The 14,417-nt window shown below is 51.3% G+C and overlaps 1 protein-coding gene across 1 annotated transcript in view; it reads left to right on the top strand.

Annotated features, from left to right (window-relative positions):
- Nucleotides 1-1,082: 1,082 nt before the first annotated feature.
- Nucleotides 1,083-14,417, top strand: part of GRB10 (growth factor receptor bound protein 10) — a 270,181-nt gene continuing 256,846 nt past the window's right edge. The window contains exon 1 of the mRNA XM_075558149.1: nt 1,083-1,389. The gene's annotated coding sequence lies outside the window, so the exon portion shown is untranslated. The remainder of the gene's footprint in view (nt 1,390-14,417) is intronic.

Below are 14,417 nucleotides of genomic sequence, written 5' to 3'. Positions count from 1 at the left end.
TGTAAGGAATCCAACACATAACCCATACGTCCATCACAGCTCCCGGGAAGTAGGTAGCTCATAGGAGCACCCTCAGAGGGCCAGAGTGGGGATTGGATAGAAAGATTAATATGGCTCAGCACAAAGTATGTACTCAATAAAAGTGTACGATGCTGTTTTAACTGTTTTTATAACATTGAGACCCAGAAAGGCATACTCATTGTTAAAATTTTTTCTCATTGTTATTATACTCTTTGTATTATAATTTTAACAGGGTGGAGATGTTAACAATCGTGTTAGTGCCAATGGTTTTTCCATGACTTTACGCCATGTGTAAGACCGCAATCAATCTCAACATAGCGGGGGGGCTGACGTTCTTTTGAGCCCTCTTCAGAGGAGGCTACAGCATAAGGGCATTAGGTACACACTCGGTGTCGCCACATCCACCAGTCTCTCCGAAGGGATTCTCAATGGCAGATGGAAAAGCGAGGCCCAGTGCTGACCGAGCGACTGTGAGCAGACCCCCGGAATCCCAGGTTTCCATTTCCTGGCCCCCTGACCGCTCTAATTCATCGGTCTCGGCAAAATTTCGACCGGACCGTTAGGACTTGGGAGTTTCAAAGAGCCACTGACAAACTGCCTTTGCAGCGACCGATTTGATCGGTGGCTCACTAGCTCTCCGCTTTCCGCGTCCGCCCGGGATCCCAGCACCCGTCCTCCTTCCTGGCCAGGCTCATCCCGTTAGCCTCGGGCAGGGGGGCCCGCGCGACGCCACCGTGGCCACGGGCGGGAGATGCCCAGACAAGGCCATTGCCTCTCTCGAATTGGGCGCCCGCAGCGTCAAGCCCGGACCCAGCGCCCGGCTCCTCCCGCGGCGGCGGCGGGCGGAGGAACAGGAAAGGCGGCCGGGGGAGGAGGAGGAGGCGGAGGCGGAGGCGGGGGCGGAGGAGGAGGAGGAGGAGGGCCGGGCGGGGCTGGAAGAGTTTAAAGCCCATTAAGGGGAGGAGGAGGAGGAGGAGGAGGAGGAGGAGGAGGAGGAGGAGGGGGCCGGGGGCGGGGACGGCAGGGAGGCAGGAAGGGAAGGGAAGAGAAGGGAAGGGAAGGGAGCCGGCGGCGCGGCGCGGCGGGCCGGGAGGCGGCCGGCTGGACGGCGAGTGCGCGCTGCGGCGGGCGGGGGTCGGGCGCGGCTCTCGCGGCCCCGGCGGGCAGCACGCACGAGCGGCGGCGGCGGAGCCAAAGTTTTCGCCCGGCCCTGCGGCGCGGTGGCGGCCGCGGGGATCCCAGGCCCACCGGGTGGACGTCCTGCGCGTCCCTGTCGGTGCCGACGGGCAGAAGCCGCGCCGTGCCCGGCCCGGCGGCAGGGCGGCCGGCAGCCACGCGTAGGCAGCCCGGGAGCGGTGCCCGCAGCAGGTACGGAGCGGCCCGAGCGGCCGCGCGTGCGGCGGCGGGGAAGTTACTTTGTCGCCCGCGCCGCCCGCGGGAGGGGCCCGGGCTCGCCGCCCGCCGGCCGGGGCCGGCCGCTCGCGGGCATTGTCTGGCCGCGCGCTCGGCCGCCGCGGCGACAGCCGGCGGGCGGTGCCGAGAGGCGTCGCCTCCGGGCCGGGGGCTGGGGCGCCCCGGGCCCGAGGCCGGCGGCGCGCGGAGGCGGGGACTCGGGATGCGGGCGGGCGCGCTCGCCGCGGGCCCGGAGCTGCGCCCGGGGCTCCCTGCCCACGGCCGTCCCGGCGCCGGGGGGAGGCGCGGAGCGCAAGCGGTGCATTCTTGACCCATCCAGCCGGCCGCGAGCTGCACGCCCGGCGGGGGCGGGGGCCGCGCTCCCCAGGGGCCGCAGCGGGCTCCCGAGGGCTGGGCGCGGACCGATCCTCGGCTCCCCACCTTCCCGCAGGGCTGGCAGCCGGGCGTCCACGGAGCCCGGACACTCCCCAGCCCAGTGCGCGGCCCGGCCCGGCCCCGGGCTGTAGCCCGCGGGGATTTTTGTTTTGTTTCCTTAGTCCCTTCGCCACCCCCCCCCCCTCCACCCCACCCCCCGGTCTGGGCCTAACATCAAGTTGAGGGCTCTCGGATTAGCCGCCCCGCCGGCCGTGGAAATGTGATAAGCGCGGTACCGTTTGCAGAGGACACTTCTGATGCAATGCTCTGGCTCTTTGATTGCCTTTACAAACGCCTGCCTGGGGCTGGTCCTTGAGCATGTGCGCTATGGAAATTAGGGTATTGTTTACTTTTGATGCTGTTCTTTTCTGGGGGTTGGAAGAAATGCGAAGCTCTCGTTTGCTCGCTGGAAACCTTGAGTACTGTAGCGAGAGGAGCCACAGGTTACTTTTACAGCCCTGGATCGGCAAGATTCAGCCGGAAATTGTTTCCTTGCAAACATGTTACCCAGTTTCATTCAAGAGATGCTAAAAAAAAAACCAAAAAAACCGAAAAAGACAAAAACAAGTAGTGCTCTTGAGTAAATATGCGTTATTGCACAACTTTCTGCTGCTGTTTAAAAAGCCAGGCCCAGAACACTTTGTTTCCAAAAATGCTGAATCAGCTGTGTGCAGCCCCTGAGTTTCAGAAATGGTGCAGTCTTTCACGTTTCGCTCCGTTTTTACTGAGAATGCATCTCAGCACTAGAGCACAGTATTCGCGGTGTTCACGGGAGGTGACCCAGAGTTTCTTCTTTTCTCTCCTGGAGGAAAAAAATAGAAAGTGAGGTTTCTGCAACAGAGGCAATTCTGGCCTTTGGCAATGGTCAAATACCGTTTAGGGAAATGGTTTCTTACATCAGAGCACTGAAACCCACTGTGTCTTCAGGAATGTGCCCAGCTGTCTAGGTATTTCTGTAAAAAGTAAAAACTCTTGAGATGATTGCACAGAGTATTTGAGCCTTGCTGGGAGCGCTTGAAAGCAAGGACCACACAGGCCAAGATTACGGGAGGGGATTTGAGGACAGACCAAGTTCTGCACACCCAGCAGCGAGCATGCTTGTATAAGGAAGTGTGTCGGCTGAAACTGTTGTAGCAGTTCACAGTGTACAAGGCGCTTTTTAAAGTCTCCCTGGCGAAGTCCTCAGATGCGAACCAGAAAGTGCTTGGTGGCAGAGGAATTTTTGTTTCCAAAGCGTTGTTGCTTTTAAGCCCGAGACTGCCTCTGGAGCTCCATTATACAGGCATGGAGGCCAAGGCTCAGATTAATTGGGGTCCAAGGTCAGTGGGCCAGCAAATGGCAGAGTTGCTACCAGAGCGTAAATCTTAGGTGCTTTCTAGAACTTTATGGTTTGTGCTCTGCTTGCTGACAGTGCAGGACAGGGAGGAGATAAACCGACCAGTTATATACTCAGAGAACTAGCAGTAATTTGGACCCTCATTTATCCCATGGCATGCAGTATGTTTGCTATATTTTCATGCTGTTATCAACGTTTTCTTTCAGTCTATTCACATTTTATACTTAGAAGTTGTTAGCTGCCTTTGCGTTAGCTCTCAGCCTTTGGGAACCCAATGCACCATGAAACAAAACACTATTGATCCAGATTTCCAGTTTCTGATTTTTCAGGAGGAGATCACTAGGTAGGTCTTCCTAGTTTGACTTAGTTTGGAAGCCCTTCCGAAATCAGTTTAACTTCAACAGCAACAAGCATGCCTCTGCTGGCAGATGACAGTACCTGAGGTGCATTGGCTAGGAAGTGAATCCGGGTGTCCTTTGTGCTGCTCTCAGGAATACCGCCACTGTGCCAACAGTGGACACTTATTTTAGGAAAAAAACTCTGATATTCCTGATATTCCTGAAGTCATGGATTTAATATGAAGGTTTTTTCCCCCTTAAGTTACATACCCTAAACTTCACCTGTTCAGTGTCGTCCCTGGTTGTTTGCCGTAATGCTTTTGCGAAAACATTGCATCGGCCAACACACTTAATATTTTGTGTACTGAGAACCCAGGGGCTGGTGAGGTTCATGTCACTTACTTCATGACCTGAGGAAGGCTATCAGGACCAGGATCCAGAGCAGCTCGGAGGGCTCAGCTACAGGGACTGGCTGTGCGTTCCCTGTGTCTACTGGGCAGGGAAAATGTGCAGTCAGACCTAAGAACACGCTCAGAACTTGGTATTTTGGTGATCTGAGTGAGTTGGAGACTTTGTAATCTATAGAAGCCATATTCTTTCTTGAACAAAGACAACTAGTGTGCTTTTAGCTTCATCACAGAACTGTAAAATTCCTCAGTATGTGTTTCTGATAAAATAGAATGCGTTTGAAATGGTCTAATTTAAGGAACCTGTTTCCTCAGAATTCTCTGCGACTCTGAAATGTAGGAGGATTAAGTAGCCTATGAAATGATCGAGGGAGCGCCGGTGGCGCTTGGTTGCTCGGTGGGCTACTAACCACGTGTGGGCAGTTCAGAAGCACCAGCTCTCTGCTGCTGCAGAGTCAGTCTCCTAGACCGGGGTTACCGCCTGTGAAGCGGGCAGAGGTGATGCCTAGGGAGCACTGAGTGTACGTCCATGGTGGAGGAACGATTTGGAAAAGGATCTCAGAAATGTTTGCACACACGAAGGCTATAGCCAGTGACACTGAATTCTGAATGCAGAAGTTGTTGAGTTAGAAAATGTTTTGTTGTGTATATTTTTACCACAATTAAAAATACGGGTTTTCACATTGTTATGTGAATAACGATGAGTAACAGGAAGAAGGAAATGTTCTAGAATTGATTGTGGTGATGATTTTACAACTCTTCTGGATATGATTGAATTATTGAATTGTATGATGTGGATGAATGCAAAGAAAACTGTTTAAAAGAAGAAAAAAAAGAGTTACAGTCTTGGAAACCCACAGGGGCAGTTCTACCCTGCTCTATAGGGCCCCTATGACTCAGAATTGAATTGATGACAGAATTTGGTACAGTGGTAGAATGAATTTTTGCAGTGTCTACTTCAGGAACCCTGGTGGCATAGTGGTCACGCGTTGGCCTGCTAACCTCAACATCACCAGTTCAAAACCACCAGCCAGTCCAAGGGAGAAAACTGGGGCTTTCTACTCCTCCAATCTCAGAAACTCACGGACAGTTTTACCCCATCCCATAAGGTTGGCATTAACCTTGTGAGTTTCTGAGTGTAAGATTAGTTTACAAGCCCAGGTGGCACAGTGGTTAAGTGCAAGCCAATAAGTTAGTGGTTTTAATTAACCCAGCCACTGTGAAAGAGAAAAATTATGTCAGTCCGTTTCTGAAATGATTGCTTGCCTCGGAGAGCCTCTGGGCCTAATCTGTGGTCTTAAAGCAGGGGTTCTCAACCTTCCTAACGCCGCGACCCTTCAATACAGTTCCTCATGTTCTGGTGACCCCCAACCATAATATTATTTTCACTGCTACTTCATCACTGTCCTTTTGCTACTGTTATGAATCAGGTGACCCCTGTGAAAGGGTCGTTCTACCCCCGAAAGGGGTCGAGACCCACAGGTTGAGAACCGCTGTCTTAAAGGGTCACTATTCGTTTGAATCCACTCAGTGGCGACAGGTTTGGTTGTGTTTTCTCACAGTTAGTTTGCCTTCTTGTTGGAACTCTGCGAGCTGATTGCGGGCATTTCTGTCCTGCTTGGTGCCTCGTAGGTCCGAAGCCTGCGCGTGGCCCCTTTGCTAGGCAATCCTCGTGTCTGGTAAGCCATAGGACTGTGAGGTAAAGTAGCTGCCCCAGCTTTCACTTAACTAATCAGTCGTGTGCTCGAATTTTAAGTAAACATTTTTGCTAGCGGAGTGTTTTTTCCCTTTCCAGCTGAATTTTTAATGTTTTCTACTTTATGGAAGCAGGTGAGGCCATCAAATTGGTGACTGGTGCTCACTTCCTTGGAAAATAGATGAGTATTTGGGGTTCTGGGGTGCCCTCCTGCAGCATAATAAATGTATAACCTATCGTGCCCATTCAAACCCTGGCTTTTGTTTAATCCATGTTAATATTTAAGCTGTTAATATTTTGGGAGCTGCATATGATGCCCCTACTTGGCCTTTGCTGATGGCTTGGGAAACTCCGGCCATGAGTACCAAGTCTGTCCTGGTCTGAGAAATGGGCTTTTCTGCATGTTTGTCTCCTGGAGGCTTTTGCACATGCCCCTGGGTGATCACAAGGCCTGTGAATGTTAACTCTCAGGACATGAAAGTGTACAGCCTCCTGCTAGTCGGAAGGCCGAAGGCTCTTTAATAATGGAATGGCTAGTTCAGAAATGACATTGCTGCCCTGTGCGACGGCAACAAAAACAGCCATTTTCCCAGATTCCTAAAATAATGTACGACGTGGCAATGGTGGCTCTGACTTGGCCGCTGCTGTGGGATATCCGGACTGGAAGGGAATTGCTCTTTCCCGGCGAGTGTAGAGGAGATGAGTTGGAGAATGAGAAAGCTCTGCTTGTAGAAGTGGGTTTGGTCATTTGTGGAAGGGAAGGAAGTTCAGGTGGAAAAAACTTCTCTGTCCCTGAAGTCAGAGCTGTGAGTTAGGATTCTTGCCTAGCATGAATGGAAAGACTAAAATGCCCGATTTTATGGTTACTGATATTGTTAGGGTAGTTACCTGTATTTTTCAAGTCAAATTTGCGTGTATGTGTGTGTATGTGCGTGTGTATTTGTGTGTAGATTTTCCTTGAATATTTAGGCTGGCTCCAACAACTGAGTGAACTCCTAGTTTCTTACCGTGTACTGTTGGAATGAAGTCCGTGGGTATTACAACTGGTAGCGCACAGTATCAGACAGGCTACGCGCAGCATGGAGTGTATGGAGTGACTTTTAATGTCTGGGCATGGAAGTCTGGAGGTGGCATTGGTCATCAGGATCCTGAACTTGGTGTCTGGAGTCCAGAGACATTATCTACTCTTAGTCTGGGTACACTAGAGAAACAAGTCCAGGGAGACTCATATAAGTCTAGGAAAGAGCTTTACATATAAGAGCAATTGAATATTGAGAAAACCTCCCAGATGAAGTCCATCAGTCTGGCATTAGTCCATATGTCCCATAGCAATCTATAAAGTTCTCTTCAGACTCATGAAACACATGCAATGATGCCAAATGCAGGACAATCACAGGACAGTGGGTGGAAAGTCTTGGGATCCAGTGGCGTTGCAAGCATCTCAGCACTGGCAGGCATTTGTTTCCAGGTGTCTCCTCCAGCTCCCAGGGTGCAAGCTATGTCACCATAGCTCATGTGCCTTGTCGGTAGAGCGTCTCTCAGGGAATGAGCTGAGAGAGAGTGTGAGTCTCCTGACTCCAAGGAGGAAGACAGAGTTCCCAGAATCCTCAGGAGAAGGCCGGCCCACACAGAGGCCTCATTGACTATGATCTGATTGACAGGCTAGACTCCACCCCTTCACTCTTGATCCTCTCCAATTGACACAGAGGATACAAAGGAGTCTGGATTCCTAGCGCTGGTCAGGCTGGTCTTGGCTCAAGAGTGACCCCAGGGCAACATCCTGGGGCTGTGCCAGGGCCCTGAGGGGTGCTGTACTTCTTCCAGCAAACATTGCAGGCTTCAAGCCTGGTACCTGGGCCTCAGTACCAGTTTCTTTGCTCTTGCTTGACACTGTGGTACTTAGAAAGCCCTCAGGAGAGTGGCAAAGTTGCTGAGTATTGTACTTTCTCTTCTTGTCACTAAGTCCTGCACAGATACAAGTGCAGTTGGGTTGAACTGTTTCCTGGTAGGTCGAGCTACAGTGCTATGGAAAGTTGACTGCCATATCTCTGGGGTGTCACTCTGGGGACTTGAGCGTTCTTAGGGACTTCTGAGCAAAGAGAACCTTGAGTGATGTCTGAAGACCCTAACTACCTTTTCTCACCTTCTGCCATGTGGGGAGAAATTGCCCAGAGCCTGTAGGTACGCTTCCTGTGACCCACTGGGTCAGCTTTTCATTTTTTTTTTTTGCAGTGTGAAAGCAGTTTCCTATGTTTAAAAATGGAAAATGGCCTTTAATATCAAAATTTTTGAAATCCCATGTAGTTAATAAACAGTTATGATTTAGGATTCACTATTAAGAGAAATTCATAATACTACAAACCATGTGACTTAAACCCAATAGTTGGCACAGTACTCTCCTGTTTTCTTTGATATAAAGATGCTGCCTTGCACTTATCCCAGGACCCCTGCTGTCAAGTGCCTCTCTGGACATGGGGTGAGGTTGGACTGGGGATGTCTTAGTACCCTCTAACTGTTGTGTGCTTGGTAGCATTGCCCTGGCCCAGTATGGTGGGATATTCCCTGAGTACCTTGAGGCTGCCCTTTCTCTCTCTCTCTCTCTTAACTTTCTTTCCTTTCTCTCTCTCTCTCTCTCTCTTTCACTTTCTTTTCAATTCATCATTTTATTGGGAGACTCTTACACATCTTATACTAATCCATCATTCAGTGGTATTAAGCACACTTGTATGTATGTTGCCATCAACATTTCCAAAATAATTTCTTTCTATTTGAGTCCTTGTTAGCAGGTCCTCTTACTTACCCCTCCCTCCCACACCCTCTCACCCTCATGAATCCTTGATCAATTATATATTTTTATTATTATTTCGTGTCTTACACTGCCTTTCCTAAGTATATCCTTTCTTTTGAATTCAGTTGTGTGGATCTCACAGAAAGCTCGCTCTGGAGACAAAGATGAGGCTTTCTGTTTCTCAATAGAGCTATAGTCTGGAAAACCCATAGTGGCAATTGTAACCTGCCCTACAGGGTTGCTATGAGTTTGGATCAGCTCTGTCGCAATGAGGGTTTTGGGGTGTGTTTTTTTTGGGTATCACTCTTCCAAGTGCACACAGTTATGTCATCTCCTTTGAAACACAAGTTACCTCCCCGAAGAGGTCCCCTCTTGAGCCTGGCTTGTTGGTCTCGCCAGGCTCGGGAATCTCTCTTTGCCACCATCCAGTCACGGCTTTGGCCTTCCCTTTGGGTTTCATGGTTTCTTCCTTCTTGGCTTGTTCCCAAAGTTGGATGGAAAAATTCCTTAATAGCTTCCAGAAATGAGGTGGATGGGATGTCATCTTTGAGACCTTGCATGTCTGAAAATCCCCTTGTTCTTCCCTCCCATATAAGAGTTTTAGTCTCGTATTAAGTTGGAAATAATTTTCCCTCAGAAGTTTGAAGGTTGCCGTTGTCTTTAATTTCTCTCATTTTCTTTGGTTCCGTTTCTAGAATCGCTGTGGTTTGGCTGTTCCTTTTCTGGGTAGATTCTCTATCTCTCGCCTCCTATTTTATACCAAGTGTCTGTTTCAGGTTTCAGCCAGCCCTCCCCTGCCGTGCCGTTCATGCCCATCCAGGTGTCCGCCTGTGCATCCCTCCAGGTGCAGACCGTGTCACCCTGCTCCGCACAGGGGTGCAGACATCGTTCTTGATTCTTCAGTGAGTCGTTTTTAATGCGTACTATTCTTGTTTCACAGGAATACTAGCTTTAAAAACAAAATCTCATTGTGGTGCTGTTAGCTTTTTAAAAACCTTCCGATGTCATCTCTTTTCCGAAAACTGAAAAACTAAGCCCTTTGTCACCAGGTCACTTCAGACGTGTGGGGTAACCGAGCGGGCTGAGCTCCATCGGGGTTTCAGGCCTGTCATCTCGCTTACGGGCCTGCCCTCCCACGGCAGACCTGGTCAGTGTCTAAATGCCTCTCACCAGTCTCCCTGCTCCCTCGCCCTTGCCCTTGCCCTTCTGTTGTTTGCGCTGGGGTGAGGGGCCGGGGAAGGAGCCAGAGGGAGAGGAGCAGTGGCGAAGCCCCCATTTCAGCCACCCCGCATCTTGGGATGCCCGGTGCATCTGAGTCCCCGGGGTGGGACCCTGCATCTCAGGACCAGTAGGGGGTGGGGTGGGTGAGCTGTCTCAAGGGGTGACCATGTGAACGCCTCCGTGCGGCGTGTTTTCTGGTTGCGGGCAGATGGCTGCTGCTGTGCAGAGGCACCCAGTGGTTCTCTGCGGCATGAGCCCTACTGTGCAGGTTTACTGTGCAAGCGGAGCAGCCGGCCTGGGAAAGGCTCTCGGTTGGGATCCTGGGGCCCTGTTGGAGGGCCCCACACTGGGTAGGTCTCCACTACGCGGGCATCCCAAGATGGGTGAGGCTGACAGCTTTTGAGGGTATGTTTTGTGAGGTACGTTTGGCCTCTCTGCCTTTCATGTAGAGGTTTTGCTGAGTGGGCTGATGGCCCTGTAGAAGCGAGTTACAGGAAATGAATTGGAACCCAAATGTGTATGGGTGGGGTTTTGAGCAGCCTACAGTTTGTGGGGAGAGTCAGTTAAATACTTATTCTGACCCGTCGGTTACAATCCCTTTTGTGATCAGTTGTAAATTCCAGCCCTGTGCCTGTGGTTATACTGCTTCGGAAGGCGTTCTCTGCTGGAAGAATGGACAAGATTAAGGTGGGGTCTATTCTGAGTCGCCACCTTACTAGAAGGCTATGTTTGGGAGTGAAATTTTTTATAGGACTCTTCTGCCCAGGGCTCTAGTTCCCACCAAAGGATTGAAGTGGCACTATGCAAATAGGGTGTGTGTCACACCCCGAGAGAGGACTGGTCCGATTTTGTGAACGCTGCCCTGGCTGTAAGGTCGAGCCACATCGTTGAAGCAGCAGGAGCAGAGAGAGCAAGCCCAGGACCTTTGGAAGAGCCGGCTGCAGGTCATCGTCTGAAGTGGAGGAGGTCGCGGAGACCAGCAGAGCAGCAAGACTAAGGAGCAGGGACATACAGTGGAGGCAAAGGCCGAGGGTCTACGTGGCTGAGACCGAGGACCAGTGAGAGACTTGGCAGCGGTCTAAGAGGTGTTGCCATGGGCCAGTGACTGCCCGTATTGTTTCCTGATCCCGACTGTGGCCACCTGTAACTTCCAAGTTAAGTCCTTTGATTATAGTACTATCTGTGTGGCTATTGAAACAGCTTATGGGACCCAGGGTGGAAGGAGCATGCCAGGGATGCTGTTCGAAGAGCAGTTGGTGTCAGGGTAAGTCAAGAAGGCTGGAGTGTGGAGGCACGTCTGCCCCTGCCCAGTGGCACCAAGGAAACCAGAGGGGGAAATGCACACCTCTGTTGCTGTTTACCGCATTGTGAATGAAGTTACCACCCTTTGTTTCCCTGTGGGTGTGCTCTGCTGAAATAAAAAACAACCACCAAAAATCAAAACCAAAAGAAATAAAAATAACACCTCCATTAAAGCAATTCGTCTGTGTGTAAGAGAGGCAGCTTGGGAGCAGAGCGAAGTCCTGGGACTAGGAAGGATGAAGAGCTGCCCATGGAGCGAGTTTGCAATGTCTGCCTGCAGTGATGGAGGCCCTGCCACGGGAGACCAGAGGGTGAGATAGGAGACCAGGAGACAGAGCAGAGGAGCACCACGGACACCGTGAACATGCATGTGAACAGGCATAGCAGCTGGCTGGCTTCCTGGCCACAGAGGCAGAGGCCCAGGGACCATGTGGCTGAGAGGCTGAGGACCAGAGAGCCAGACTTGGCTGCTGATTAAGAAGAGGTGCTGCTGTGGGTCAGTGACTATATGCCGACCCTGACGTGTGGTAACCTGTGGACTTCTTTAGTAAGCCCATGTCCCTGTGAGTGTTGTCTCCGAGTTTCTAATCCAGCGGAGGAGGACAGAGCCGTGGGAGGGGCAGTGGGTCAGAAGACAGTAACGGGAGGATGGAGGATAGAGGCATGTCTGACCTCTACCTTGAGGCAGTTGGCATCGCGCTGTCAGCATCCCTACTCAGTGCTCGAAGAAGTCAGATTTGGCCTCCGAGCATTTATTCGGTGGGCCCCAGGCTCCCTAATGTTTGTGTCTTTGGGCCATGGCTCTTGGGCCCCCAGATGCCCAGAGGACTCCTCAGTTTTTGAGAGCGTTGTGAGATGACAGCGATCTTGGAAAATTAGAGCTAGACGTGCCAGTGTACCCACAGGCAGAGTCCCGATGATCTAGGAGTGCGGTCTGGATTTGCTCAGGTGTAGAACCGAGAGTTCCCCTCATTCTAGTGCTCTGTAGGATCCTTAGTGCAGTGGCTGAGAAGATTTTGTGCATTCTGAGTGGTCAGTGTGTCTGGCCTTGCCCACTGGGGTGGGTGATCAGATGCGAGGAGAGGAGGTGGGACAGTGAAAGCACTAGGACTGCTTCAGGGTTGCCATGAGGAACCAGGAATCCTTGGGGTGTTAAGATCTACCTCTGAGTCACTTGGGGTTTGGTCTAGGATGTCTACATTGGTCACAGGGTTTTCGCCTCTATTGACCTTCTAAAAGTGCCTTTTCCCTTAAAACTGAGGGCCTGTTCCAGAGCAAGTGGGCCAGGGTTGGCACAGGTAAGGCCAGTGGTCTGCTCTGTGGTCCTGGTAGGTATAGAACGCTGCTGATGGAGGTGGAGAACAAGGGACTGTAGTGTCATGGTTTGGGGGGCAGGGAGTATCTTCATCTTGCCAGGATGATTTCCAGGAGCTGGCAGTGACCCATTTCCATGTTGGCACATGCGAGGCTGAGATCTGCTGATGGTTTGGCTATTTTTGGTGGATGGGGAAACCTCTCTCCAGGCCTGTAGCTCCAGAGCACTATGCACATGCTGGACCCTCTGTGAGTTCCCCCTGCCCTGCCCTGTAGGTCACACACTGTTACGTAGCAGACAGTCGTAGCCTGTGACAGAGGTGAATGAGGTGGGCTCAGAAATCACTCATGCACTAGGGCTCCAGCCAAGGTTAGTGTGGTCCAGATACCCCAACCTGGTCAGTGATCTAAAAAGCCCCTGGGTTAAGGGCCCACTCCACCGAGGACCTTTGGTGAGGGGGCTGTCTGTCACATACATGGGAAGCTGCTCCTTAGGCCAGCTGGTCTGAAGGCATATGGGGGACCTGGGATCCTTAGAGGAACCTTCTGCCTCTGTTATGTTAGTGGCAGGACAATATTACGTAACCATTTTGACATCTTCATTGTTTAATATTATGTACCATATAGTAACTGTACCCAGATAAGTCTGCGATTGTAACTCTTAGATAAACACCATCCCTATCTTTTAGCTAACTATTTATTCCCAGCTTGGGAAATAGCACAGATACGGGCGCCCTGAGTACATGTCCTTTTTTCTCTATTAAGAACAATGCCAAGTTTATGGCCTGGGCTTCTCTTAGACATCTTAAATGACGCCTTGTCCCATATAAAACTCTTGAATAAAGACTGCTTGTCACATTGTAGTATCTTCCTTCGCTAAAACTTGCCAGTTCCACAAAGGAATGTATCAGGCTATTGGTGTGAAGTGACAAGGAGGTTGGAGATCAATTTTCCATTCTCCATGGACTCAAGCAGATTGCTGCATACACACACGTGGGACTTTCTTTCCCTCTCCCGTTAGAGACACTGTCCGTTTCATAAGTTGATTGTCCCTTTGATCAACTGTCAGTTGTCAGTTGATGGAGAAGTTCCTGCCAGCTTGCTGATAAGGCTGCATCCACGAAGCCTGTGCACAGACAGCTACTCTGGCGAGGCCACTGCCACACTACAGTCATTGCTATCTGCGGCCCATGCAGGAAGGGCAGCGAAGCTTGCTTCTCTCGATGAAATGAGATAGCAGCAGGCTTTTTGAGGTATTGAGGCGACAGAAGCTCACTGGTCCAAGGGTTTTATTAGAGGTAACCGTGGAAGTTGGGCACAGTGGGAGGGTCTTGTTTGGGACACACAGGGGTGTCAGGAATCACAGAAGTTAGGTAACACGAAGGGGCCCATTAGGGGCAGTGGTGGGTGTTGGGTAGTATGGAGGGTTTGATCAGGGCTCCTATAGAGGCTGGGATCAGGGTGAACCCTGGTAGGTGTGATTGTAAGTGTGAGGGTCCCATGAAGGTAATCGAGGGTCAAATACTGGACATAAGGATTCCTTTATGGGTGATGGTGGAGGCGGGGTCCAGGGGAGGGTCCCAGTAGGGTGACTAGGGTGACCTGGGTTTGGGTTAACACTGAGGATTAGATGAGGGCGACTGTGGGCTTCAGGCACTTGGAGGATTCCTCTAGGAGAGACTGGAATTTGTGGACTGGGTAAGTTGGTTAGGTGTGACCCAGGTCCCAGTAGGGTGACTTTCGGTGTCCCTCAGGGGTAATCCTGGAGGTTGAGTACTGGGGAGGGTGGCCGTGGGTATCGGCACTGCCAGCATTTACCACATGCCTTTTTTGCTTTAAGGGGCGCAGGGGGTGTTGGGCTGGCATTTCAAACCAGCTTCTGGGAGAAAGATGAGGCTGTCTTGCTGGCTCCATAGAGGGTTGCTATGAGTCAGGATGGACTGGAAGGCGGCGGGGTGGGTTTTCTTCCTTTGCTCAGTGTTGTTTGCTGGGTGGTTCCCGCAGGTGGGTATAGCAGGCCATGCACGTTGCCTCCTCCCGTCAGGGGCCACACGCTCCCTGTGAGGAAGACTGCGGAGCGGGGACTACGGAGTGTTCCTCTCCTCGCTGTCATGTTGGAGATCAGAGGTGGCGGTAAAGGCCTTTAGAAGAAGCCTCATTTAAGATT

Source organism: Tenrec ecaudatus, chromosome 9, assembly GCF_050624435.1.
Source record: "Tenrec ecaudatus isolate mTenEca1 chromosome 9, mTenEca1.hap1, whole genome shotgun sequence".
Taxonomy (NCBI): domain Eukaryota; kingdom Metazoa; phylum Chordata; class Mammalia; order Afrosoricida; family Tenrecidae; genus Tenrec; species Tenrec ecaudatus.
Note: the sequence above shows the minus strand (reverse complement) of the source record. Positions and strands in the feature narration are given on the sequence as shown.